The 25,412-nt window shown below is 37.8% G+C and overlaps 1 protein-coding gene and 2 non-coding genes across 4 annotated transcripts in view; all 3 read right to left on the minus strand.

Moving 5' to 3' along the window:
- Positions 1-25,412, minus strand: part of SGMS1 (sphingomyelin synthase 1) — a 285,145-nt gene that overhangs the window by 105,175 nt on the left and 154,558 nt on the right. For both annotated transcript variants that reach the window (XM_069459845.1, XM_069459846.1), the window contains one exon: positions 7,672-7,752. The gene's annotated coding sequence lies outside the window, so the exon portion shown is untranslated. The remainder of the gene's footprint in view (positions 1-7,671; positions 7,753-25,412) is intronic.
- Positions 16,693-16,832, minus strand: LOC138376773 (U4 spliceosomal RNA). The gene has a single exon (XR_011231740.1). It is a non-coding gene; the product is annotated as a U4 spliceosomal RNA (small nuclear RNA).
- TRNAG-GCC (transfer RNA glycine (anticodon GCC)) lies at positions 23,084-23,154 on the minus strand. The gene has a single exon. It is a non-coding gene; the product is annotated as a tRNA-Gly (tRNA).

Raw genomic sequence — 25,412 nt, forward strand, 5'->3', positions numbered from 1 at the left:
ATGGAAAAGTAAAATTTTAAACGAACAAAAGAAATAAGAAAAAAGAAAAAAAAAAAAGAAGTTTAAAAACTCTCGAGAAAGGCCCAGCTTAGAGCCATGTACCCACAACTGGCTGGTCTAACCCTAGGACCACCTAGTTGGATTGGTGGGAAGAGCCATTAAATCCTCCAGAAGAAGGTGGTTTAACTTCTCAGAAGTGGGAAGAAGGACTCATATGTCTGCCCAAAAAACATTACTTTCAAGGAATTCTATTTTATACCTAATGTGGAAGCTTATCCAAGCAGTCCTCAACCTGGTAATAAATTATATTCTACAAGTTCACTTCTAGAGTCAGAAGTCAGTTTCAGTATGACACTTGGAGTGCATTTCACTTGAGACAACATGTCAGAGCCAGCTTCAAAGCCATGTCTGACCCCAAAGCTGGGACTATTGCGTCTAATACTCAGAGCAGCCATGTGGGGGTAGGCTTACAGATGAGGAGACCGAATGTTTTAGACTCTGTGTAAATACCTAAAAAGAGAAGGGACTAGCGGGCAATCACAGTTACTAGCCAGACTCTTTAACTTTCTGTTTCTTAAAAGAAGGTACTTCTCTATGGCTGAAGAAAAGAAAACATTTCTCTAGGTAGGCTTTAAACTACCTTACACTTGTACTTACATGAAGATCATCTAAAAATCAAGGATTTATAAATAGTATCTTCATAAAAAATTTATTTTATCCGTTAAAAAAAGAAATTACTACCTATATTAAAATACCAGTCTGAAGTGTTTTAAGAGAATATTAAAATTTAAAAAAAAAAAACCTGACACTAATGTGACTCAGATCTGCCAGTATAAACAATGGACACATTTACCAGCATTAACTGTTTCATAGCTTTAAAAAAAAATTGGTTATGTAGTATTTAATATATACAAGTGAATACACGTAACATATTTGTTATGAAGCATAATGTTACAATCAACACACACGAACCCACCACCTACCCTAAGAAGCAGACCACATCCATAAAACACGGGAGCTGTCTGGGGGCTGCTTCCCCCAGCTGCCTGACGCTGACAACCACTTCTTTCTGTGTTTGTTGACAAAACGTTTGAAAGCCCCTGGTCCAAGATAAGGCTTTAATAACAAATTACCCCTGTGCCTTTTGACATTAAAGTAGACTAATGGCCAAAAGTAAATCAGATAGAAAATAGCAGAATTCAGCCATGAAGGAAAAGGAACAGCTAAATCAATTATACACTGGCTTAACACAGAAACTACCAGTCAGACGGACCTCTGTGAACTCTTGGTTTCACTTCATAGCCCAAAGCCAGGACTAGTCACTAGGAACATGAAACTAAGTTGGATCTTCTTGACATAGGTCAGGTCATTAGACACAAGGCCTGAAATTATGAGAGATCAACTCCAAATTGTTCCAAATTACAGTAAGGTATTACTAAGCCTTAGGAAAACTGGTTTTCGTAGGACAGAGTCTTAAACACATTAGACACCATAAAAAGCAAAAGGAAAGAAGCGTCTCAATGAACAACACTGAACTGCATTTCACACATTGTGGAGAAGAGAACCAATAACTTGAGGGGAAAAAGTAATCAAATCAAACAATCAATAATTTACTTAACTTTGTTGTAATAGTGTGTTAAACAATTTATATGACAGAAGAAAAATTAATACATCATCTGTGAAATTAAAGAACTTACAATACATATCACAGAAAGGACATAGACCCTAAACTGGTGAATGAGGCAGTATAAACTGAAAACTACAAACTGAGAACACAGCAGTCTAGCATGTAGCATAAATTAAATGGCACGCTAAATACATGCTATGGAAGAGGGAGAAAGGGAAGGTAAGCTGAACAGGAAGCAATGGCACTAAAAGAGCATCTTATGTTGACGTACGACATAGTGGGGACACACATGAACACAGTTCATCAATGATCAAAGCAGTGCTCTTCTCTAGCACCCAGCACTGTCTGCCCCGTTTGACAGCTATTGGATACACAGCCTCTGCGCCACACTCAGATTTCTGAAGGCTGGGTCCTGGGCTTGGGTTACTTTAAACCTCTATAAGTCCAACCTTTGTTCTATAAACAATAAAGGGTCATCTTGGTCAACCCTAAATACCTATTTATTATAAATGCCTCATTTGAATTGGTAAACTCTGATGAAGGCTGACGTCTTTAATGCAGGAGGACTGCGGTGCAGCAAATGATAGGGAGTACCATCGCTCAAGATAAAAAGGAAGCTCAGAAATGGTACATTATTGTCACACTTCACTGGCCAAAGAAAGTCCTACGGACAAGCCGGCCAGCCATATGGGATCAGCATTCAGTAGGGTGGGAGCGTATGATCCTCTCACAGGCAGGGTTTTAGTTGGATACATAGCATCCACACCACGTTCTTACAGGGAGCCGCAAATGTTTTGACAATTAATATAAGCTACCGCAAAGGGAATGGAAAATGGTGGAAGCAGAGCTTTCTTCCCTCCTGTAACGACAAAAGAAGGTGTCATGTTATAAAAAGCAGTCCCTCCATTTCTACAATACTTTATGCTGGTCTCAAAATCTTTCAGATACTGCCTCATTATACCCTCACAATTATCCTAGTGAAAGTCCTGGGCTTGCCAAGGCCTCAGCAGTGCCTGAACTAGAACACCAAATCTGGTGCTCTCTCATCCACCTTAGGCAAGTCAACCATTGAGGACCTGACTTTGCCTGCGAAATGCAGATAATCCTAGTCTCTTCCTAAGAAGGTTGTTGAGAGATTAAGTAAAACTATGTACAGATGCTCCTCAACTTTGGATGAGGTTGCATCTTGATAAACCCATCATAAATTGAAAATATCCTTAAGTTGAAAATGCATTTAATACACCTAACATACCAAACATCATAGCTTAGCCTAGCCTACCTTAAACATGCTCAGAACACTTACATTAGCCTACAGTTGGGTAAATCATCTAACACAAACACTATTTTTTACTAAAGTGTTGAATATCTCATGTAATTTATTGACTATCGTACTGAAAGTGAAAAACAATGGTTGTATGGGTACTCGAAGGACAGTTTCTACTGAATACATATCACTTCTGCACCATTGTAAAGTTGAAAAATCTTAAGTTGCACCATAAGTCAGAGACCATCTGCATTTAAAACATATAAACACAAACAAGTATAGCTACGTGCTACGTAACAATCTGCCACATATATGACAGCGGTCCCATTAAGATTATAATACTGTATTTTTACTGTACCTTTTCTGTATGTAGATATGTTTAGATAGACAAATACTTACCATTATATTACAATTACCTACAGTGTTCATTACATTAACTTGCTGTACAGATTTGTAGCCCAGGAGCAACAGGCTATACCATATAGTTGCTAGGTCTAAGTATACTCTATGATGTTTGCACAATGACGACATCACCTAACACAGCATTTCTCAGAACATATCCTCATTGTTAATGCATGACTGTTACCCAGTAAATAAAAGGTAGTTTTATTATTAAATTATGACATGTTTCCCCTAATTTACATCTTTCCCAAATTATCTTTAAATTTTAATTATAAATAATTCTTTAAATTCCTTAAGTGTGGCCGAGCGTGGTGGCTCACGCCTGTAATCCTAGCACTCTGGGAGGCCGAGGCGGGTGGATCGCTCGAGGTCAGGAGTTCGAGACCAGCCTGAGCAAGAGCGAGACTCCGTCTCTACTAAAAATAGAAAGAAATTATATGGACAACTAAAAATCTATATAGAAAAAATTAGCTGGGCATAGTGGCGCATGCCTGTAGTCCCAGCTACTCGGGAGGCTGAGGCAGTAGGATTGCTTAAGCCGAGGAGTCTGAGGTTGCTGTGAGCTAAGCTGACGCCACAGCACTCACTCTAGCCTGGGCAACAAAGTGAGACTCTGTCTCAACAACAAAAAAAAAAAAAGTTCCTTAAGTGTACAAAATAGAACTATTAATGATCTTTCCTTCACTTTTCAAAACCTCTAGTCTTATAATTTTTTCTACACACACACACACACACACACACACTCTTCTCCCAGGACTTCTATTACTTGTTCATGCTCTGGTTAGTTTCTTAAACCTCTCAAAAGTTTAAAAAGATTGTTCTTGAGCATTTGGAAAGCAGAATTATTAATTTTTATTTCTTCCCAAAAAAAGAAAATTAAGGACAACTGAAGACATTCAGAGTCATTCATTTAAGGTATATCTATATCCAAAATGGCTCCCATGTGAAAATGAATAAAAGACTTAGCATCAAAGACCCTCTATCTTCTTTTTCCAGCCTAATTAGCACCCCTTCCCTTTGCTCTTTGCATGCTACTAAACTACAATTCTAGCCTTTTCCCACAATGCAATCTTTCCTTACCACTTTGCCTTTCTGCTCAAACTGTTTCTTCTACCTAGAGTGTTCACTAAGCACTGCCCCTAACTCTGTTCAAAGATCCTGTCCAGATAATTAAGTGCGCCACGACAGATGCACAAAGATGTGCATCATAGTGTTCTTTACGAGAAGGAAAAGAGGAAAATGATCAAAATGTCCAGTTACAGGAAACATTATAGACCACATACACATGAATGCTATATGGCAACAACAACAAAAATGATGTAGATGTATATTTACTGATGTGGCATTGTCTCAATATATTGTCAACTGAAGCAGATTTTAAGACAATAGTTATAACTTGACCCATTTTGGAGGGAAAAAAGCATGTATCTAATCTAGGCATAGAAAGAGTATGGCAGAATACTCTTTCTCACATATTATGGCAGAAATCCAATACTAATAATGGTATCTCTGGATAGTGATAATATTGATGAGTTTTTAAATAATTTTCACATTTTAAAGTTCTTTCCAATTAGCAATGTTAACTTTTATAATTTGATAAAAGGTATTTTAATAAAAAAGCATTAATCATTAAATACCTAATTCAAATGTCATCTGCTCCTAAAACCTTCCCTGATCTAGCCTCTTGCTACCCAGATAATTTCTCTCTTCTGTTTCCTAAGTTATTTTATATATCTTTTATAACATCTACCACATTCAGTTTGAAATTACAGTTTTCTATATTCAGACATGATTATCAACTCCTAAAGTCAACTCTAGAAGTGGAATACGCTTGTATTATTTGTATTGGAATCCACCTTCAAAACCCATGACTCCCTAGTATCCAGAAAACTACTGAGTTTCTTAATGTGAACATAATGCAAGACTGTAAAATTTATACATCTGAAAACTACACACCCAGCAGCTCTCTCATAAAAAATTCATCTATACTGGGGATGTTCAGAAACAACATAAAGCCCACTCTGGGGGGAGAGATGATATTAATAATGTAAATCAGAACATTTTACCTGCCATAAAATTTCTCTATTAATTATCATTCCCCCGTTTGCTTTCAAAGTTACCACAGATACCGTTACTTAACTTGATTAAGCCACAGGTCAACATTTCATAATCCAAAGGCAAGTCCCTCAGATTTTAATCACAAGGTTCCTCTTGAAATGGACAACAATTACTTTTGCAATAATCCAAGTCTATCCCTGACTCAGTGGGTACTATAAATACCCTTTGTGTTAAGAGGAAATAAGGGAAATGAGTGTTTTAAGATTATGTAAGTTGATTCAAAGAACTGACACAAACGAATGTTTTGAAATATCCAAGGCATTTTTTAAGGTTCAATAAAGAATGTGTTTTGAGAACTAGGTGGGTGAGATTTAAAATAAAAACAACCACCACAATCTTAGCTGTTACTTAGCAATTTCAGGCTTCAATTGTTCCTTTCTAAAGGGCAAGTTTCAAAACTGAAGAAGAAACTGCTTCTAGAAGAAACATTGAGATATCTGATCCAGTTTCCTTGCTTTCCTCCATTTTACTTCCTAAAAATTTAATCAAGCCAAGATGAACTTTAAACTGCCCAGGTTTTGTTTTGTTTCTCTCTCTGGAGGCAATTCACTTTTCACTAAAACTCAATTTTTGAATCAAAAGCAAAGCTGTGTGAGGGTTTAGCCCAGGAGGAACCCCGGCTGCTTGTCCCCCACAGTGTCACTACCTAAAGGAATTCAGACTTGAGGGAGTATGGGAAGGGAGAGAAGAAGTTCAGAAGGTAGTCAGCAAACTGGCCTGTCTCCACAGCCAGAATAGGCAAAGGATGCCAGGGGTCAGTTACGAAGCTGAGTCAACAACTCAAGAACTCCAGTCACACTCTTAAGCAAGTAGGTTTAAAGTCTATATTGGTCTTGGTATTTATTTTCAATTCCAGAAGCTATGAGAGCATGACAACTTGGGTTACACCAAGCACTGATTCAAAAATCAACCCTGCTTTTATCAACCAAACCAAATTCTTCCCACCAGGGCTGAGACAGATAATTGAAGAATTGTGGCTTAGAAATGTCTTTATAACAGGAAACCTACAATTAGTGAGTGGTGTGTTGAAGCCAGCTTATACCAGTCCATTAGAGCCAATTGTTAAATTCTCAGGATTTTTGGCAAGCTGATTGTTAAACATTGCCATTGTTAAAAGTCAAATTATATAAACTTAAAATTAAAATAAATTATACTAATAAAAAGGCAATAAATACTCAACACTCTTCACTTTGTAATTACTTTACCATTTATTCTTACTGCATCTGGTTGGTAGAAAACTATGTAATGGTGTGCTACTGCACATCACTTCCCAACCCTGGTTTCGGTGACTTTGTTGGTAGCCCTGGTAGGAGTATTTACACCATGGAAACCTTCAAACACTATGACCCCTCCCCTTCCACTTCGGCAGCTTGTTAGCATTTAGCATTCGCCACCTACAATGTTAATCAACACTGGACAGCAGCTAAGGAACTCGAACTGGCCAATCTTTTGGGTCAGAATAAAGTCCTGTAAATTGTGAATCATGATACAAATACAAGGAAGAAGAGCACATTTATTGTGACTCTATAATGTACCAGTCATAGCACAAAGTACTTTCCACAGTCTTTCATTTCATGAGAGGTATTACCAAATCCAATATACAGATGAGTCAACTGAGGTTTTGAGAGGTTGAGTAACTACTAAAAAGCACGAGAGCAAGTCAGGCGTAGGGATGTCTGACTCAAAAATATATGATCTTTCCACAAAGCTACCCCATGTATTAACATTACCACTATCATAATGAAACCAAAGTCAACCACATGTAACTGTCAGATAATTAACAAACATCAGTGGCCTCCAATGTATAAAAAATGACATATACAAAGAGGGATATGGAGAAGGTATAGACAAAGAACTCAATTTTAATCATATTTACCAAATTTCTTCATATTTACTTCAAAAATATACCCACAAAAGGTACTTAAGAAATGCAGCCCAAGGAACAACTGGGACCCCAAATATCTGCATGTCAGACAGGCCATTCCAAGTTTAATGTAAATGCAGACCTTATGCAAAGAATCTTCTTTTAATTCTTCAAACACTTATGCTCTATCCACCAAACTGATGCGCCCAACATAAAATGACACACCCTACCAAGAAAGAATTACGCAAAAGTAAAATTGCTCAAGTGTTAGTATCAATTGTCTGAAGCATTTGGATATTTACTTTATAAAACATTTTCTCTTTTACATTGTTAAGCTGTTTGATTGTGCTATCCTTTTACCATGGTTTCTTAAAGAAATAACAAAAATTTACTTACGGATTATTTAAAAAAGTTCTTGTCATCTTGGCTTCCTATAAGCTACCAGCTTCTCCCATTGTTCCAGCACATTTCCATCACCTGATATAAAAAGAAAGAATCTGATCAGTTACATGTCTCATTAAGGCCATTACCTGGTTTCTACCATTAGTCTTCTTTACACTCAAAACATAGAGAAAGGTACAAAGTCATTTCTTCCCTTTTTTTCTAAAAACAAAAAAGAAAGAGAAAATAACATAGAAAAATCACCCTAAGGGGAAAAAAAATTAAAGAGCAGTATATTTCCACTGTTGAAGAACCTTAAAATAGTCTCCATTGTGTTTTCAGGAAGAGATTTTTTAGTATGTTACCTAGGAGGGAACAGTATTAGAGTAACCTGCCTCCTCTCTCCATCTCTCCTCCCCAACCCGCTTCTTACTTTTCTTCAAAAGCGAGGGATGAATCTGCCTGGGAGGACTGGACAAGCCACTGCTCTGAGCCAGGCCCCAAGGGCCTCCTTCCAGTTCCTTGCAGCACCTACAGCCAGCTAATTTCCACTTGGTAAGCAAGCCAGTGGCCCCTGCTCCTAGAGGGCCAGCCAGTTCCCTCTGTCCCAGCTTCTCTCTAGCTGTCACTGGAGGACTCGGTCAGGGTTGCTAGGGTCAAATCCATGTTTTAGTTGTAGAGAAGAAAGTAACTGACACTTCTCAGTTCTCCAATCCTGATTTTAACAGTAATTAAGCTACTAGATATGCTGATTCCCATTTGAATCCTTGCTCTATTTCTCAAATTGTTCAAAACTTACAGGATAGGAAAGTTGAGTAATTAACCGAAACCACCAACATCTACCAAAGGATGCCACACATAGATAAAAAACAAAACAAACAAAAAAAAAGCCTCGGTCCAAAATCCTACCACTAACTAGCCATGTGACCTTGGGAAAACCCATTCATCTTTTGCCAGCCTCCATTCCTTCAACTCTAAAAGAGGATCAAATGTCCCCTACAATACTATATGGCAGTGAGAAATAAGTAGATGAAAGTCAAAGTCAAGTGTGTTTTGATTCAACAAAGGTATTATGCCACCACCAGGGACACCCAATGCTTAATGATCAGAATTGCTACATTGTCCATATGTCTAATTCACCAAATACTGAAGATTCATGTAATTCACGGAATAATGGAATATGCCCAGCAAAGTGCCTTCCTTTTTCTAAGAGAAAGTCATTCAGCACAATATGTTACTTTTTGTTTTTCATTTCTTAACATTTTAGGGCAAATAACCTAGAAATAGGACTTTCCCTTCTTTCCTTTCACAGAAGGACCCCAAAATAAAAACACCCCACTTCTACCAGGTAGAATGCAACTATTTTTCATTTTATGTGAAGAACACGTGACTCCAAGTAGACAATACTGATCAAACAGAAGCCTAAGTTAGCTTTCATTGCCTGAAGCCTCAATGTTAATTCAGAGAGATGACATTAATAATAATTGTGACATGGCTCCACTCATATACTGAGGTACCATGAGAGACAGCGTCACCTCAGTTACTTGAAGAATAAACAGAAACTTCAAGTTATGCAAACCTTAAGCGGGGAAGAGCAGGCTAAGAAGGGAGAGGATGGAACAAACACCATATAAATCTCCATATAAATCTAGAGAGCTTCCCTAGTAATAAAGAAAGAACTTGCCAACATCAATAAAAATAGCAGGGAAGAACTGAAGATTATACCCCACACTGAGAGGAACATGCTCACTGACTAGCTATGGATTTATGTGCCTGGCCACTTGGCATAAAAACCTTTTAAAAGCATGAGAAATGCAGTAAGGTTTGACATAGGTTTAAAATAAATAGGTTTGAACCCCACCTGAGCTATTTAAAAGCAGTGTGATCTTTGCCAAGTAATTTACTCCTTCTAAGGCTCAGTTTCCAAGTCTTTAAAATAAGGAAAATAATACATACGTTGCAGAGTAGCTATGACACGTACACATAATGTATGCAGTGTCCACCTGAAAAGATTATTGCAATTATTGTGCTTACTAAAGCAATTATGGTAGAGAGTCTAATAAATTCACAGACTCTTTCCCTATGTGATCATTTTGGAGATAGGTTCAAATCATACTTTTGACAGCACTATCTCTTTTAGGCTGGGCGCAGTGGCTCATGCCTGTAATCCTAGCACTTTGGGAGGCCAAGGTGGGAGGATCACTTGAGGCCCATAGTTCAAGACTAGCCTGAGCAAGAGTGAGACCCCATCTCTACAAACAAAACACAAACAAAAAAAAAAAAAACTCTTCTAAATTGGTCTGAATGGAGTGCTAAACAAAAAATCCCCACCTTAGTTAACAGTTTCTACTAACATGTTCAAATAGAAAGCTGTAGCTATGCATTTGTTAGCATTCTTCATAACAGTAGTGAGTTTCTTTTTTTGATGACAAATTCTTGAAAGGAGGGAATGAATCATTTCCATCAGTGCTAATTCTGCTGGTACACGCTGTAGTGCTGGGCACTCAGTGGGCATCTGTGGGAGATTAAGGCCTTGCTGAAAACAGCAGGCAGCCTATCACCCAGGCTGTCCTCAGCACCACATTATGCACTTGCCAGCTAGGGAGGGGGGGAGGGAGGGAGAGAGGGGAAAGGAAAAGAGAAATAGGAAAAAGGAAAAAGAAAAAAGGAAAGACCCACCAGGTGAGGCCATACCAATTTTGAAATAGAAGTGCCAGAACTTTATGTTTGAGACAAGCACTCCTTGACTCCTTCCAGGTCATCCTCTTTGGGCCTCACTCCAATGATACCTAATTCCTCAGAATAAGTTGAGTACACTTCTTTTACCTTTAGACTCTGTGTACATGATCACAAGAAACATTACAGTTTAGTTACCCTTGATTTTTTCCTAACAAAAACCACTTTATTTGCTATAATGGAAAATATTTTAATGGATTAGTTCAAAGACTCAAATTTAGCCTTGAAGATGGTAATTTACCACCACTGTGGGTATTCAAAAGCAGTATAAGCAACTTCAACAACTGACTTTATTGAACTTCCCATTTGGCAGAAGACACTGTGCTAAGCACAGCGGGTGGGGAAGGCGTTATAAGGTGACAGAGAAGAAGTTCATTTAAAAGAATGCAGAATAATGGCAGTATGGCCAGAATATAAGCAATTAACTTGGCTGACGCAGTTAAAGAGAACAATCTGGATGCATGAATCCTGGTTGTGATTTTTAAAAACCCAGTATTTCCTAATCATGCGTCATATACAATGTTAAGATTCCACAACAGTCACATAAAGACCTGGCTAAAAAGAATACACTCCTTTTTGAATGCATGCTTTACTCTCTAGGGTGCGGTCAAGCCTGCTGCCCCCAGGCCGGTATCAAAATCAAGAGAGTTCAAAAGCTAACAGGACACTAAGGCTGGAGAAGAGGAGGAAAAAGATCTTGTGCCCACGAGACATGATTGTTTTGGATTCTTAGCTTCTTTCTCCCAAGGAGCTAGTTCACTACAACGGGTCTGAGCTTCCTCTATGGGAGACAGTGTCCTGTGGTCATTACAAGGACGTGCTTTGCAGAAACACAGAGCTGAATTCCTCAATCAGCCCTGAAGACCCTGAGCATGTTAATTTCTGTAAGCCTTAGTTTCTTCATCTCTGGTATGGGAATGATATCAGTACAAAAACTAGATGTTGACTTATGGGTTTTATAATGCCTACAAATGGTTTAATAAAGCTCATGGCTAGCAGTAAGTGCTCATTAAATATGCCACTGGAAAAAGGACATAATCCTCATCCTTAGGAAGCAAGGCAAGTACTTGGGTGAAGTCAACAACAAAAAAGAAATATCCTCATAAGCTCAAATATGTTCCAGCCTAATTTGCCAGGAGACCAGAAAAGGGCTTGGGGTGAAGCTTCCTGAAAGTAATAAAGGGCAAAGAGTCTGCTCCTGTATCTGCGCAGGTATCTCGGGAGCAAAGTGAGAGAGGCAGCAAGTGGAGGCTTGAAGACCAGTGGGAAATTCAGACATGTTAACGTCAGCCACACAGAAACAAAACTGAATAACTTGCTCAAGATTACTTAGCTAATAAATGGCAGAAACTGGGTTCAAGCCCAAGCAGTGTAGCTTCAGTCCTTGTTCTCAACCACCATACTACACAGTCTCCTCAGCAATGAGGAAGAGCAGTAACTGAAGACTAATACACGCCAAAGAAAAGCAAGAAACAACATCCTACAGATAACTGGGGAGAAAAGGAAAATAACACAAAAGAGCAGTTAATGGGGCCAAAGAGTAAAAGGACCCAAAGTGCTAATTATTCTAAACCAAAATTCATCAAGACAGTCATAGCAAGAGATCCCAAAAGGATGGCACTGTGAAAGTGAACAAGGTTTGGAATTCAGTACTTGCTTAAAAAGAACAGTGATCAGAAGACACAAGAGCTGAGAAGACCTCAATTAGGTCCTTCATATAATATGCCAAACTGTGACTTAGAGACACCTGCTTGGAGAGCACATCACACACTCAAAACACTGGTTGTCATGGGAGAGCCCCAACAGCATGCGTTGCTTACTAAGGCAGAGTTTCCTGGTACCTTTTCATTTGCATTGGTACAGCAGAAAAGAGGAGGAAGAGTGACCCAGGGTTGTTGAAATATTGTAGGTCAGAAGGAAGGAAAAAAACAGAAAGTTTGAGAAACATCCTCCTAGTTAAGGAGAATGCAGAGAGAGGCAAGAATGAAGAGAAGCCATATTCCTGGCCACCTCAGGTGTGGCAGTCTCCAAAGAGACTCTGTCTCTTTCTTATCCTTGCCTAGGGGAATCCCCTGCCTGTATGTGGGCAGGTCCTGTGACCTGCTTGTAACCAACAGAGTGAGGCAAAAATGACAGGATGTATGTGATTGTAACATCCATTCTGCTACAAGTTTCTCTCCCTCGCAGCCTTTGAGAAAGCGAGCTGCCCTATTGTGAACTGCCTATCGAGACAGCCACATGAGGGGAACCTCCGGCTGACAGCAAGAAACTGAGGCCCGCAGTCCAAGAGCCCACAAGCAACTGAATTCTGACAACCACAGGAGCTTAGAAGCAAATCCTTTCCCAGTTGAGCCTCAGATAAGACAGCAGCCTCGACTGCAGCCTTGTCATTCCCAGATTCCTGAACTATAGAAACTGCGTATTAATTAGGCTGCTACATTTGTGCTATACTGTTATGTATCTATAGATAACTAATACAGAAGGAAAGAAAGGCACTCTTGCCACCACATGTCCCTCTGAAACCGGGGGGAGGGATGCCGCCTTTGTATTAGCACACACCCTCCTGTTCAACCACCTCTGGCTCAGACCTTCAGCTTCTTCCCTTCCCACACAGGTCTCATCGGATTCTTGCTGTTTGGAGGATACAATGAAACGTACTTACCAAGGAAATAACAATCTTATAAACAGTCATTGGGTTCCCTGGCCGGCCTTCAAAGGCTATTCAACACGCCAAACACTGACACATTCAGAAGAGCAAGGGAATTTTGGTCATTACATGAGCTGTTTACGATGACCCTACTCATCATAAAATAATTTTAACAATAGTATTTTTAATGTGATATATAGGACATAAACACTGTTTAAAACACATGTTTGGAGAGACACGTTGGAGACTTTTTGTACTAGTGGTTTTGAGAACTGAATAAAAATTAGAACCAACAAAGTTTCGTCTAAATTTTCCTAATATGAGCTCTTTAAAAATCAAACATATATATTCTTAAATCTTCTGAGCAAATACCTGTTGCTTCTACAAATCAAGTAACAATAATTCTGAACCAGAGAGTATACAGCTAAGACTAACTCAGCAAACCAGAGACCTCTCACCTCAATGGGCCAGCCTGCCACGAGCATAAACTGGCGAGGAAATCCTACAGTCGTGTCATTCGAAGCTGATAACCCCTTATTAATCTCCCAGTCCCAGTCGCTCGGTGGACAGATGATAACACAGACCCAAAGACTAAGTGACTTGTTCAGGGTCACTCAGTGAGCAGCATAATTTAGGCCTCCTGTTTCCGAGGCTTCTTCATGCTCAGGTTTACTGAACTTGTGCTTCAAAATGTGAAATAATGAAATCAATGTACCAAATATTCTGTCAGGAGAAAAAAGACGGGAACTAACTTTTCATGACACTATAAAGTTCCCACAGTACTTCTAAAAACTAAGCTCTGTGGCAAGAGGGAAAAATAACACTGTATAAAACATTCATACTAAATGTTCAACCCATTTTCAAAAGCAATGCACAATATTTGCTAAGTAAACTGAGATGCCCCTAGAATAGGCTGCCTTTTCTCATGAATGATTGTTGAGCGTTAGGGTGGAGACGTGAGAACCCCAGGAGTGGGACGGGACTTTGCCAAAGAGCAACCTGTGGACATGTCAGTTCACTGACCAAAAGCTGCTCGACCTGGAGGAGGACATTCCACAGATCAGGGAGGTCTGCAAATGGACCCCACCTTGAAGCCTGAGGACCACAGCCTGGATGTCTACAAATGGACCCCGCCTTGTAATCCAAAGGCAGAGAGAATGATCCAGGGATGTCAGCCCAGCAGGTAAGAGCAGTTTGCTATTCTAAGCCTGAGGCAACATTCCTATCTCTCTTTGAGTTCATTTCTCAGTAAATGAGGAACTAGGTAAAGTGGAAGAAAGTATGTGGTCTCTTTGTTCCCATTTAGATTATACACTTTACTGCTAACCCACAATCTATAACAGGGAAGAGTGAATAAAAAGGGGTGCTAGACTTCAGTCAGTACCACCTGGCTCACAGGAATGCTGGTGGTCCCCTGACTTCCCCACAACCTTTCACCTTACTTTTTGTGTCCATGCCTTTGTCTCTCTCATCTCTTGCAATGCACACTGCCCGGGGACCTGGTTATATTGGGGGTGTCGTGAACCCCCATTAAATGCTCAGGTTTTTTTTTAAATGAATCTTAAGTAGGGAAGAAAATCAAAAGGGGCTGGCCCTAAAACTCGTGCAAGTATGTCTACTCCATTGCTTCATCTCTCTCCATTCCTAAATTCATCAGTTCATTCAACAGATATTTTGGGAACATCTGAGATCCCAAAGCATAGTAGTATGTGCTGTAGAAGTCTGTCTGGATATAAGCAAATGATGCTTACTAATATTTTCAGCACAAGTAACCACATCTAAATAAGCAACCAATGCAGAGAGATTTCCAGTATGTATTTTGGTAGGCTATTAGGAATGCAGACCACAGCTCTCTTTTCTCCTGGAAACTCCCATATTTAAAATAAATAGCAACTGTTTTTTTCTGTGTAATGATATTGCCTTTAAGACAGCAGTGAGAAGTATCAAAACAAAGGGGTTCAGGCCGGGCGCGGTGGCTCACGCCTGTAATCCTAGCACTCTGGGAGGCCGAGGTGGGCGGATCGTTTGAGCTCAGGAGTTCGAGACCAGCCTGAGCAAGAGTGAGACCCCACCTCTACTAAAAATAGAAAGAAATTATATGGACAGCTAAAAATATATATAGAAAAAATTAGCCGGGCATGGTGGCGCATGCCTGTAGTCCCAGCTACTCGGGAGGCTGAGACAGGAGGATCGCTTGAGCCCAGGAGTTTGAGGTTGCTGTGAGCTAGGCTGACGCCACGGCACTCACTCTAGCCTGGGCAACAGAGTGAGACTCTGTCTCAAAAAAAAAAAAAAAAAAAAAAACAAAGGGGTTCAAACATCCCCAGGTCACACTTCTCTAGAACTCCTGTTATAGAACTCTCCCAGCAGCCTAAAACAAAAACAATTTTTTTTTTTTAAGGAAAGTGGCCTCTCACTCAACATTCTCCTTCCTAATCCCTTCCCCAGTACCAAGAATAAATATATGCTTAAAGAAACCAAAAGTAAATAAAGACTTATTTTCTCCCATGTAGCTAGCAGTTTTCTCTCCTCAACATGAACTGAAACCTCTACAGTTATTACCAACACTGGACATTATTTAACTCTTCCATGTTTTAAATGTATCTGAATGCTTTGACTAATAATTATTAGTAATAAGTAATACTAACATCACTAAAGGTAAAAATAGCACAAACTGTTTACCACATGCCAGGCTCATCTCTGAATGTTTCAAGCATACTTAATTCATGTAATCTTAGCAATAGCACCCTGGGCATGTGACTACCATCCTCCTCTTACAGATGAGGAAGCCGAGATAGAGTTACTGAGAAAACAGACGTAGTCAGCAAATAACTACTGCATGAAATGCACATAAGCTATCCATTTAACAGAGATTTATGGGAACCTTCCCTCCCCCAGCTTCATGTTCTCCTTTGGAGAACTTTCCACTAGCCTAAGAATCCAGTCTCTCCCCCCTCTTCTCCCTGGTGGAGGAGGAGTAAATTATGAGAACAGTGAGTTTAGGAGAAGGCCGAGCCTGCTCACAGATAAGTGCACTCCAGGCTGTTCTATCCCATACCATGAGGGGAAAGTCTGTCTCACTCAAGCATGAAGCACCAGAAAACTCCCTTGGCCACAGCCCTCCAACCAGCTTTATTTCTAAATCTCTGTATGTCTAAATCCTGTTAGTCCATCCATTGGTCCCAAAATTGGGTGAGAAAGAAAGATGTTATTCTACTGTCCACCCTTCCCAAATTCTAACATAAATAACTTTTAATGCCCACTAGGTGGCAAGATCTTTGTGAAAAGGCAAATATTTCTTTATTTGTTTTGTTTTGCCTGACCCTGTTTAGCTTCGGGGCGGGGGGGGGGGGGGGGGAAGGTAAATATTTCTTCTACAGAAAAGGAAACAAGGAATTAAATTCTAATGTTTTACAGCACTGAAGGATGACTATAATTAACCATAATATACTGTACAGTTTCAAATAGATAAAGGAGGATATTGAATGTTTCCAATACAAACAAGTGATAAATGTTTAACATGTTGGATATGCTAATCCATGATCTGATTTTTATACATTATGTGTATCACAACATCACTATGTACCCCACAAATATGTACAATTATGTGTTAATTTAAAAAAAATTTTCTGTATTATTTTTTTTTAATTCAGTCTCCATAGAGACTGTCAAAAATTGCCAATGCCGACTATATTTCAAGTCGTCATGGCGGGGTATTGGGAAAAATTTTCAATTAGCAATAATTGCGCCTCGGATAAATCTCATTGGCTACGATACTGCCATGCGCAAAGGTGATTTAAAAAATTTTTTAAAATACCAGAATCCAGTCACTCCTGACTACTTCCACCTCTTATAAAAAAAAAAAGGAAACCATAACTCATAGGTAAGTAAAAACATAACCAACTCAGTCCAACAAGGTGTCTGCAGAGGGGATCATGAATGAACCTGCTCCTTTAACTCACTGTCAAGTGGCGCCTAAACGACAAGATTATTCCTCTACTTTCTGCACCACGTTTGACCTGAAAGCACTGTCTCCTTTCCAAACAAATAAAATGTACACAGGTAACCTTTTCTATCATAGTACTCTAATTTAAAGTAGTAGATAATGCCTTAGCAGTAGTTTCATTATCACAACAAAACATGCAAATTATTATTATATTATTCCAATAATACACTTTATCGTCAGCCTGGAAAAGTCTGTATTTTTATCCACTGCATAGATACTTCTACCATAGAGAAAGTATAGTGACAAAAATACTACCCACAACTCTGTCATCTCTAGGAATAAAAATTTCTAAATTTATCGTTTGATCTTTCATATCACCCTCAAGCCTCAAAATGCAGTGCTTCTGGTTTTAAAAATATATTTAAAAAGGCATTCATTCAATAATACTGATTTTTTTGCTGTAGAGATATTTTAATGCTGACAATTTGAGCTTCAAGCTTTCCTATTCAAATCATATTTAGTAAGAATGATTTCCTTACTGTTATCTGAGCAAAAATTTCAAAATAATAAAAGCCACATTTCTTCCACAATAAATTTAGAAGTAAAATTTACGTTTTCACAAATGGACATAAGTGAAGGAAGTCAACCAGCACTCTCAGCTGTATGGAAAAGAACAAATGATAGATACACTAACACTTACTTAGATGCTTTGATACTGTAAGGCGTCCCTATATTCAGAAGGAGAACCTGAGGCTCAGAGAAGTACAATGACATGCCCGAGTTAACCTACTTCCTAAGTGGCAGGGCTCAACTTAAACACAGTTCTTCTACTAGAGCCAATCAATGTTTATGCTTTTTCTCCACCAGGCCACTATGAACAAAGAAATAATGGAAAAAGCTTCTGAGAGTGAGCAGTGATCAAAATTTAAGTGGAAAAGATCCAAAAACAAACACTGAGAGTGATGCAATGTGATATGACGTAATGTGTTATATCAGCCCCGTTTACTTACTAGCACAGCTTGGGATAACAAGTAGGAAAAGAAAAAAGAAAGAAGAAATTGGACAGCAGAGATGACAAACAGTAGACTGGTTGTGGAGAATAAGAGAAGCAGCAATGAAAGAAAGAAAGAGGAAACACCAAATAGAACAGAGAAATTAATGTGAGGGCATTTGGTTATGGATTGTACCTAGACCAGAAGTCAGAAATGTTTTCTGTAAAGGACTGGATACTAAATATTTTAGGCTTTGCAGGGCATGTGGTATCTTTTTACAGTTACTCAACTCTGCTGCTACTATATTGAGAAAGTAACCAGCAATAATACTTAAATGAATGAGTATGGCTGAGTTGCAATAAAATAGTATTTATGAAAACAGGTCTCTGGCCAGATTTGGCCTGCAGGCTGTAGTTTGCTAACCCCGCGACTAGACAGCCACTTGGCCTCCCCAGGAAGCCTGTGACATACTGAAGAGGCACAGACGAAGATGCTACAGCCTACGTAAAAAATCTGGGGACATCACAGCCATTCAGCTGGCAACAAGTACCCTGAGGGATGCTATTCCCACAAGTGCCTAGTCTGGGGGAGGGGGTTCAGCACAGCTTTGTGATTAGGAGAGGGAAATGATGTATTTGTTCAGTATACAAAGTAATTAGCAACATTCAAAGACCCATTCTACAAAATATTTTGTCGACTGACTCACAGAACTATTAAACCCTGTTACCACATATTTTACATGGATGATTATGAGAAAAATCACCCCAATGTTCCAAAAGTAACTGACAAAAGAAAACTGTCAAAAACAAATGACAACTAAATGAATCCCGGTTTCTGTCCCTGACAGTTCTGCTTGGAAGACTCTCCTTCACCTTTTCCATCCCATTTTTCTATCTAACTCTTATTCCACATTGAGGTGCCAATTTAATCACCTTTTCCTCCCAAACACTTAAACATCCCAAGTAAGGTCAAGACACCTGCATACATTTCTGTGACACCAAAGTTCTTCATTACTCTCAGTATCCGTATGATTCCTTGTTCAACGTCTGCTTCCCTACTAGGTGATAAACTTCCGTAACACTACCCTGTTCAACTCCCAGGTACAAGGCTGGCAAGGAGAGACTGACTGTAGAGAAGGCTTTGGCATTTCAAAATGACACGCTGTACTCAGTGACTAAACATACAGGTGGTGGAGGTCAGCAAAGTATGACCTTGCAGAGCAATTTTGGAGCTTTTCCAGCCTACACCATGGACAAGACGATAAATGCAATGAAAGAGGCTCTGTCCAGTTGCTGGTAAGCAAACTGCCTCTAGATTTAAAGCGAATAAAAGCAGGCTACCCATTCTTAGGTGTGTTAAAGTAGAAGCCACAAAGGCGTTTCTCCAATGCTCTGTCACTTGAGAAAAGCAAATGTGGTTTTAGTTAGTGATAAAATTTTCATTATTCTAGGCCCTAGCATATTCAAAAGTATTTGGCTGGACAAATTTAAAACAAGTATCTGCACAATTTCTTTCTGCACAATTTCTTTTTGTGTGAGATACATTTTTTCTAACTTTAATCAAAGTACATTACAAAATAATACAATGTTTAAATAAATACGCACAGCATATATAAAAGCACACACATACATATAGAACTGTTTGAACTAATGGGGGAAAAAAGTAGCTTATAAAATACAAATACTATGACCTACTTTTCTAAATTAAAACAGAAAACTGACGAAAAGGATATATGTTCTCCAAAGTGGTTACACCTAGTGGAGGAATTAGGGTTACTTTTATTTTCTTCATTTTTACTTATCAATATTTTCTTCATTTTATATAGGAAACACATTTTCATAAAGAGGTTTTTTTAAGTTATTTCAAATAAAAAAAATCTGCTGATTAGACAATACCTCCAAGCTATTTCAAAGAAACATTTTATATAAGGAAAATATGAAACAGGGAAATGTTATTATTTAACATAGCTTTGCTGACAGAGTAGAAATAAAGTGTTTCTGACCTCCTTAAACGTTGGTCCATTGCAACCAATATCATAATGACGACACATCCTACCACGGTGAGCATCAGCAGACAAAAGCAAAATAGTACCAATGCTGAGGGCGTGAATTTCAGTTTCTAACTGCACTCTTACCTTTCCTGGAGCATGATGTATTTTAAGTTGGCCTAATTTCTCTCTGCTCCTGGTCTCTGTGAACTGCACTAACATCCCTGGCTGATTTTAGTGACCAAAATGCTTTACGTACTGGTAAGAAACCTCAAAAGTGAGATCTCCTCTCTCTTAAAGATTATTTATATAGGTAAGAAATTGAAAACCAAATGAAGTAGTTACTTGATATTTATTTCTAATGCTTACACCGGAGTCTTTAAATACATATACTAAATATTTTTACTTTCAATTCATTTGGTTATCTAACATCAGCCTATGCCTAAATCAGAGAAAGTACCAAATTTTCCATCTTAGCCTGTGCTTTAATCTTACATTCTTTTCATAAATACTGTCCTGTGTTTAAATAATGCTCCATTGGGCAGCAACAGCAGTTTCACCTGTTATAAAGACTTGAAGACATTTTGAAACCCCAAACAGAAATGAGGTTTAATATCTCTTTACAAATGACTGAAACAAACCACACAAAACAAATTCTTTAAGAGATCTGGCTTTGTAATGACAGCGTTTCCCCTCTATCCAATAACAATTATAAACCGTGGACAAATATAAAAATAAACTTTTTGAAGGCACTAGAGAACTACCAAAAGCAAGCAGAAAATGGATAGTCTGTAGCCCTTCAAAGAAAGGAACTACACTGGATGATAATTTATATTTATATAGTTTATCCCGTGAAGGCACAATCAAGTCTGTGCCATAGCAGATGGAACTCAAGCAACAAACCACAGTCTTTTTGGTCTAAGGAGTCAGAATATGGGCCTGCCAAGGGATCTAAAAATTAAGGAAGAAAATTCCAAAAAGGAAGAAGTCATAGAGGGTGAAACCCCAAATTTGCAAATAAACTCACTATACTCTTTGACTAACCCTATAACTACACACATGCTGGGCAATACTCCAAGGATCCCAGGGAGAAAATAATATTTGAAAAGTTTTAAAAAGCTGACAGACTCCAACAGCTACCCATCTCAGAGAAACCAGAGTTTAAAGCTCAGAATTTAAGGCAAGTTACAGGTGTCTTGTAAAGTCCTCAGACTTTCCCTTAAAATCACAGAAGCACCATAGCTTAAGGAATAAAGACCACTTACCCCGACTAGATGATACTTTCTGGAAAATATGGGCAAAATGGAAATAGCAAAGCATAATATTCAAAGTGCAGAGGAACCCAACAGATCTCAAATTTTCACAATGTAATATCCACAGTGTCCAGCATACAATTAAAAATCAATAGACATATGAGGAAAATGGAAAATGTAACTCCACAAAGATAAATCAGTCCACAGAAACAAACCTACAAATAACCCAAAAAATGGTATTAGAAGATAATGACTTTAAAATAACAATGCTAAATATATTCAAGAATCTACAGAGAAAAATAGATATAATGAATAATGAAATAAGAGATACCAGTAAAAATACGGAAACTGCAAAACGAGAACCAAATGGAAATTTTAGAACTGAAAACTATTAATACAACACCTGAAATAAATAACACATTGGATTAGATTAATAGTATTTGGACACAGTAGCGAAACAGGACTGGTGAACTTCAAAATATGTCAATATGAGGAATCCAGGCTAAAAGAGAGAAAACCCAGGCAGAGAGAAAAACAATGTTTTTAAAAAGAGCCTAAATGACCTATGGGGCAGTATTAAGTGGCCTGACTTACATATTAAAGGAGAGTAGAAAAACTGGGGCAAAATAAGTGAAGAAAAACTGGCCAGAAATTTTCAAAATTTGAGCAAAAACAGGAACATCCCTAAGAAGGAAACTCAGCTACAAGAAAACCTCACCTGACCATGAAAACCAAAGATCAAAAAAAAAAAAATCTTAAAAGTAGCCAGAGAAGAAAAGACATATTACACATGATAATAAGAATCATGGAAGACATCTCATCAGAAACAGGAGGCCAGAAAACAATAAACAACATCTTTAAAGAGAAGAAAGACAAAAAGGCTATCCACCTAGAATGGTACATACAACAAAAGTATCTTTCAAAAATAAAGGAAAAATAAAGACATTTTCATTAAATTAAAATTGACAGAATCTGTTGCCAGTAGACCCACACTCTACGACATGCTGAAGGAGGCTCTTCAAGCTGAAGAGAAATGATGCCAGATATAAATTTGGATCTACAGAAAGGAATGAGGAACCCTGGAAATAATAAATGCATACATAAACACGAAAGATTATTTTTCTCTTAATTTAAAATATATATGACTGCTTAATCACTATATTAAAATATCATATTGTATAGTATATAACATATATGGATATAAAATATATGAAGACAACAGCACAATAGATAGGGAGGGGAAAATGAAACCATATTATTGTAGGTTTCTTACATTTTACATGAAATAATATAATATTAATTTAAAGAAGATTTTTAAATTAAGAATGAATACTGTAATCTGCAGAAACACTACAAAAACAATAGTGCAAAGAGGTATAGCTGAAAACCTGAGAGAAATTAAAATGTAATACTAAAAAATATTCAATTAAACAAAAAGAAGGGAGGAAGGAAGATATAGATTTAAAAAGTCTAAAGGATCCAACAAATAAACACATTTGAAAATAGTAGATCTAAAACTAGCCATATCTATAATTACAATAAATGTAAATAGACTAACCATTCTAATTAAAAAGCAGAGATGGTCAGAATACATAAAAAGCAATATCAAACTATACACTACCTGTAACAGATGTATCTTAAATACAAAGACTCAGATAGACAAACAGAAAAAGATATAGCAGTATGACCTCAATACAAAAACCATAAAACATATATGTGCAAAAATCCTCAACAAAATATAGTATTGGCCTAAGGACATATGACTAGAACAATGGATCAGAACAGAGGCCAGAAACAGACATATACATACATGGCAAACTGATTTATTGATTTTTATTTATTTATTTTTTTAAAAAGAAAGCACTCTGCATTGGCCGGGAACAGAACCCGGGCCTCCCGCGTGGCAGGCGAGAATTCTACCACTGAACCACCAGTGCTGCCCCCAACTGACTTTTTGACAAAGATGTCAAAGCAATTCAATGAGTATGAAGAAAATCTTTTCAACAAACTCGGCAGCAACAAGTAAATATTCACATGAAAAAAATTACTTTGAGAGAGGTCATAGAACAAATCATGAATGCTAAAACTATAAAGCATTTATAGGAAAACATAAGAAAATGTCTCTGTGACCATGAAGTAGGCAAAGCTCTACAGATAAAAGAAAAAACTGATAAATTGGACTTAATCAAAATTAAAACTTCTGCTTTTTGAAATACACAATTAAGAAAATGAAAAGGCAACCACAACTGGGAAAAATTCACCATACATATATCTGGCAGAAGACCTGTATCCAGAATACATAAAGAACTACTATAATTCAATTATAAAAAGTCATACAACCTACTTTTGAAAATAGCAAAAGGTTTGACTAGATACTTCATAAAAAATAAACACATAAATGGTCAATAAGTACATGAAAAAAAATTTCAGCATCATTAGTCATTGATGAATCACAGGAAACCACAGAAGACCACATCATACCCACTAGAATGCTAATATTAGAAAGATTGATAAAAAGCAAGAGTTAGCAAAGACTTGAAATATATCAGAGCATCTCATACATTGCTGATGGGCACATTAAATTATACAACCCTTTTGGGAAAATGTTTCGACAGTTTCTTAATAAAATTAAGCATATACTTACTCAATGATATGCTTTTAAGTACATACCTAAAAGAAATGAAAACTTAGGTCCACAAAGAGACTTGTACAATAATGTTCACAGTAGTTACATTCATAATAGCCAGAAACTGTAGCCCACCCAAATGTCCATCAGTAAATGAATAATACATTCATACAGTGGAATCCTACTCAACAACATTAAGGAGCAATCTACTGATACATGCAACAACAAGTAATGAACCTCAAAAACATCTTTTAAGTAGAGCAAAAGACTCCAGACATATGAGTACATCTGGTATAATTCCATGTATTTAACAAGTTCTTTAAGAGGCAAAATCTGTTGATAGAACCACATTAGTGTTTGCCTCTGGGATGGGACAACTGACTAAAAATGGGCACAAGAGAACTTTCTAAAATGATAGAAATGTTCTCCATCTTGAGAGAGTTGCTCATTCACTGATCAAATTTGTGCATTGTACACTGTATAAATTATACAAATTTTAAAATAGTTAACCAAAAAAATTTTCTTTGAATGAGTTCTGGAAGGAGATATGGTCTCTCACAGGTCAAAAGTGTTTCTCTTCTTCTTATCTTGGGGACAACTTCTAAAGCTTCAATAACAGGTGTGTGTATTTTCTCAGGCCATTTTTTAAATGTACACCCAATCAAAACAAAGGAAAAAGAACTATTGCCTGCTTCCCATCAAAATACTCTTTGAACCTTTGTTCCAACTCAAAGGAATTAAAAGCAATGTGTTCCTTCAGTTTTGTTTAACTGTATTTATCCCATTAAAATTTAAAGGTTACTTGTAACAATGCAAGGGGAAAGAGACTCAAAAAGAAAATAAATATAAAACACAAATCCAAATGTTCTAGTGTCTAGAAAAATAAAAAACTGATGTTGAGGATTTCTCAGTCTGATAGAAAATATATACATGCACATCACATCATATGTTATCAGGCAAAAGCAAATTAAAACAACAATGATATATCTAGGCTCCAGGGCAAGTGCATGTAGTCTCAGCCTCTTGGGAGGCTGAGGTGGGAGGATCACTTGAGGCCAGCAAGTTCAAGGCTGCAGTGCACTATGATCTGGCCTGTGAATAGCTACCATACTCCAGCCTAGGCAACACAGTGAGACTCCATCTCAAAAAAAACCTGTTATACTGCTGTACACCTGTAAGAATGGCCAAAATCCAGAACTCTGATACCACCAAATGCTGGTGAGGATGGGAACTCTCACTCAGTGCTGGTGGGGATGAAAAATGATACAGCCAATTTGGTAGAGAGTTTGGCAGCTTCTTACAAAACTAAACATATTCTTACTATATGACCCAACAATCAGGCTCTCTATTTTTATCCCAACTGAACTAAAAACAAATGTCTGCACAAAAACCTGCACACAGATGTTTATAGCAGTTTTGTTCATAACAGACAAAACATGGAAGCAACCAAGCTGTCCTTCAGTAGGTGAATGGATAAACTGTAGTACATCCAGACAATGGGATATTATTCAGTGCTAAAAAGAAATAAGCTATTGATATCAAACCATGAAAAGACACAGAAGAAATTTA

Source organism: Eulemur rufifrons, chromosome 28 (genome assembly GCF_041146395.1).
Source record: "Eulemur rufifrons isolate Redbay chromosome 28, OSU_ERuf_1, whole genome shotgun sequence".
NCBI classification, from domain to species: domain Eukaryota; kingdom Metazoa; phylum Chordata; class Mammalia; order Primates; family Lemuridae; genus Eulemur; species Eulemur rufifrons.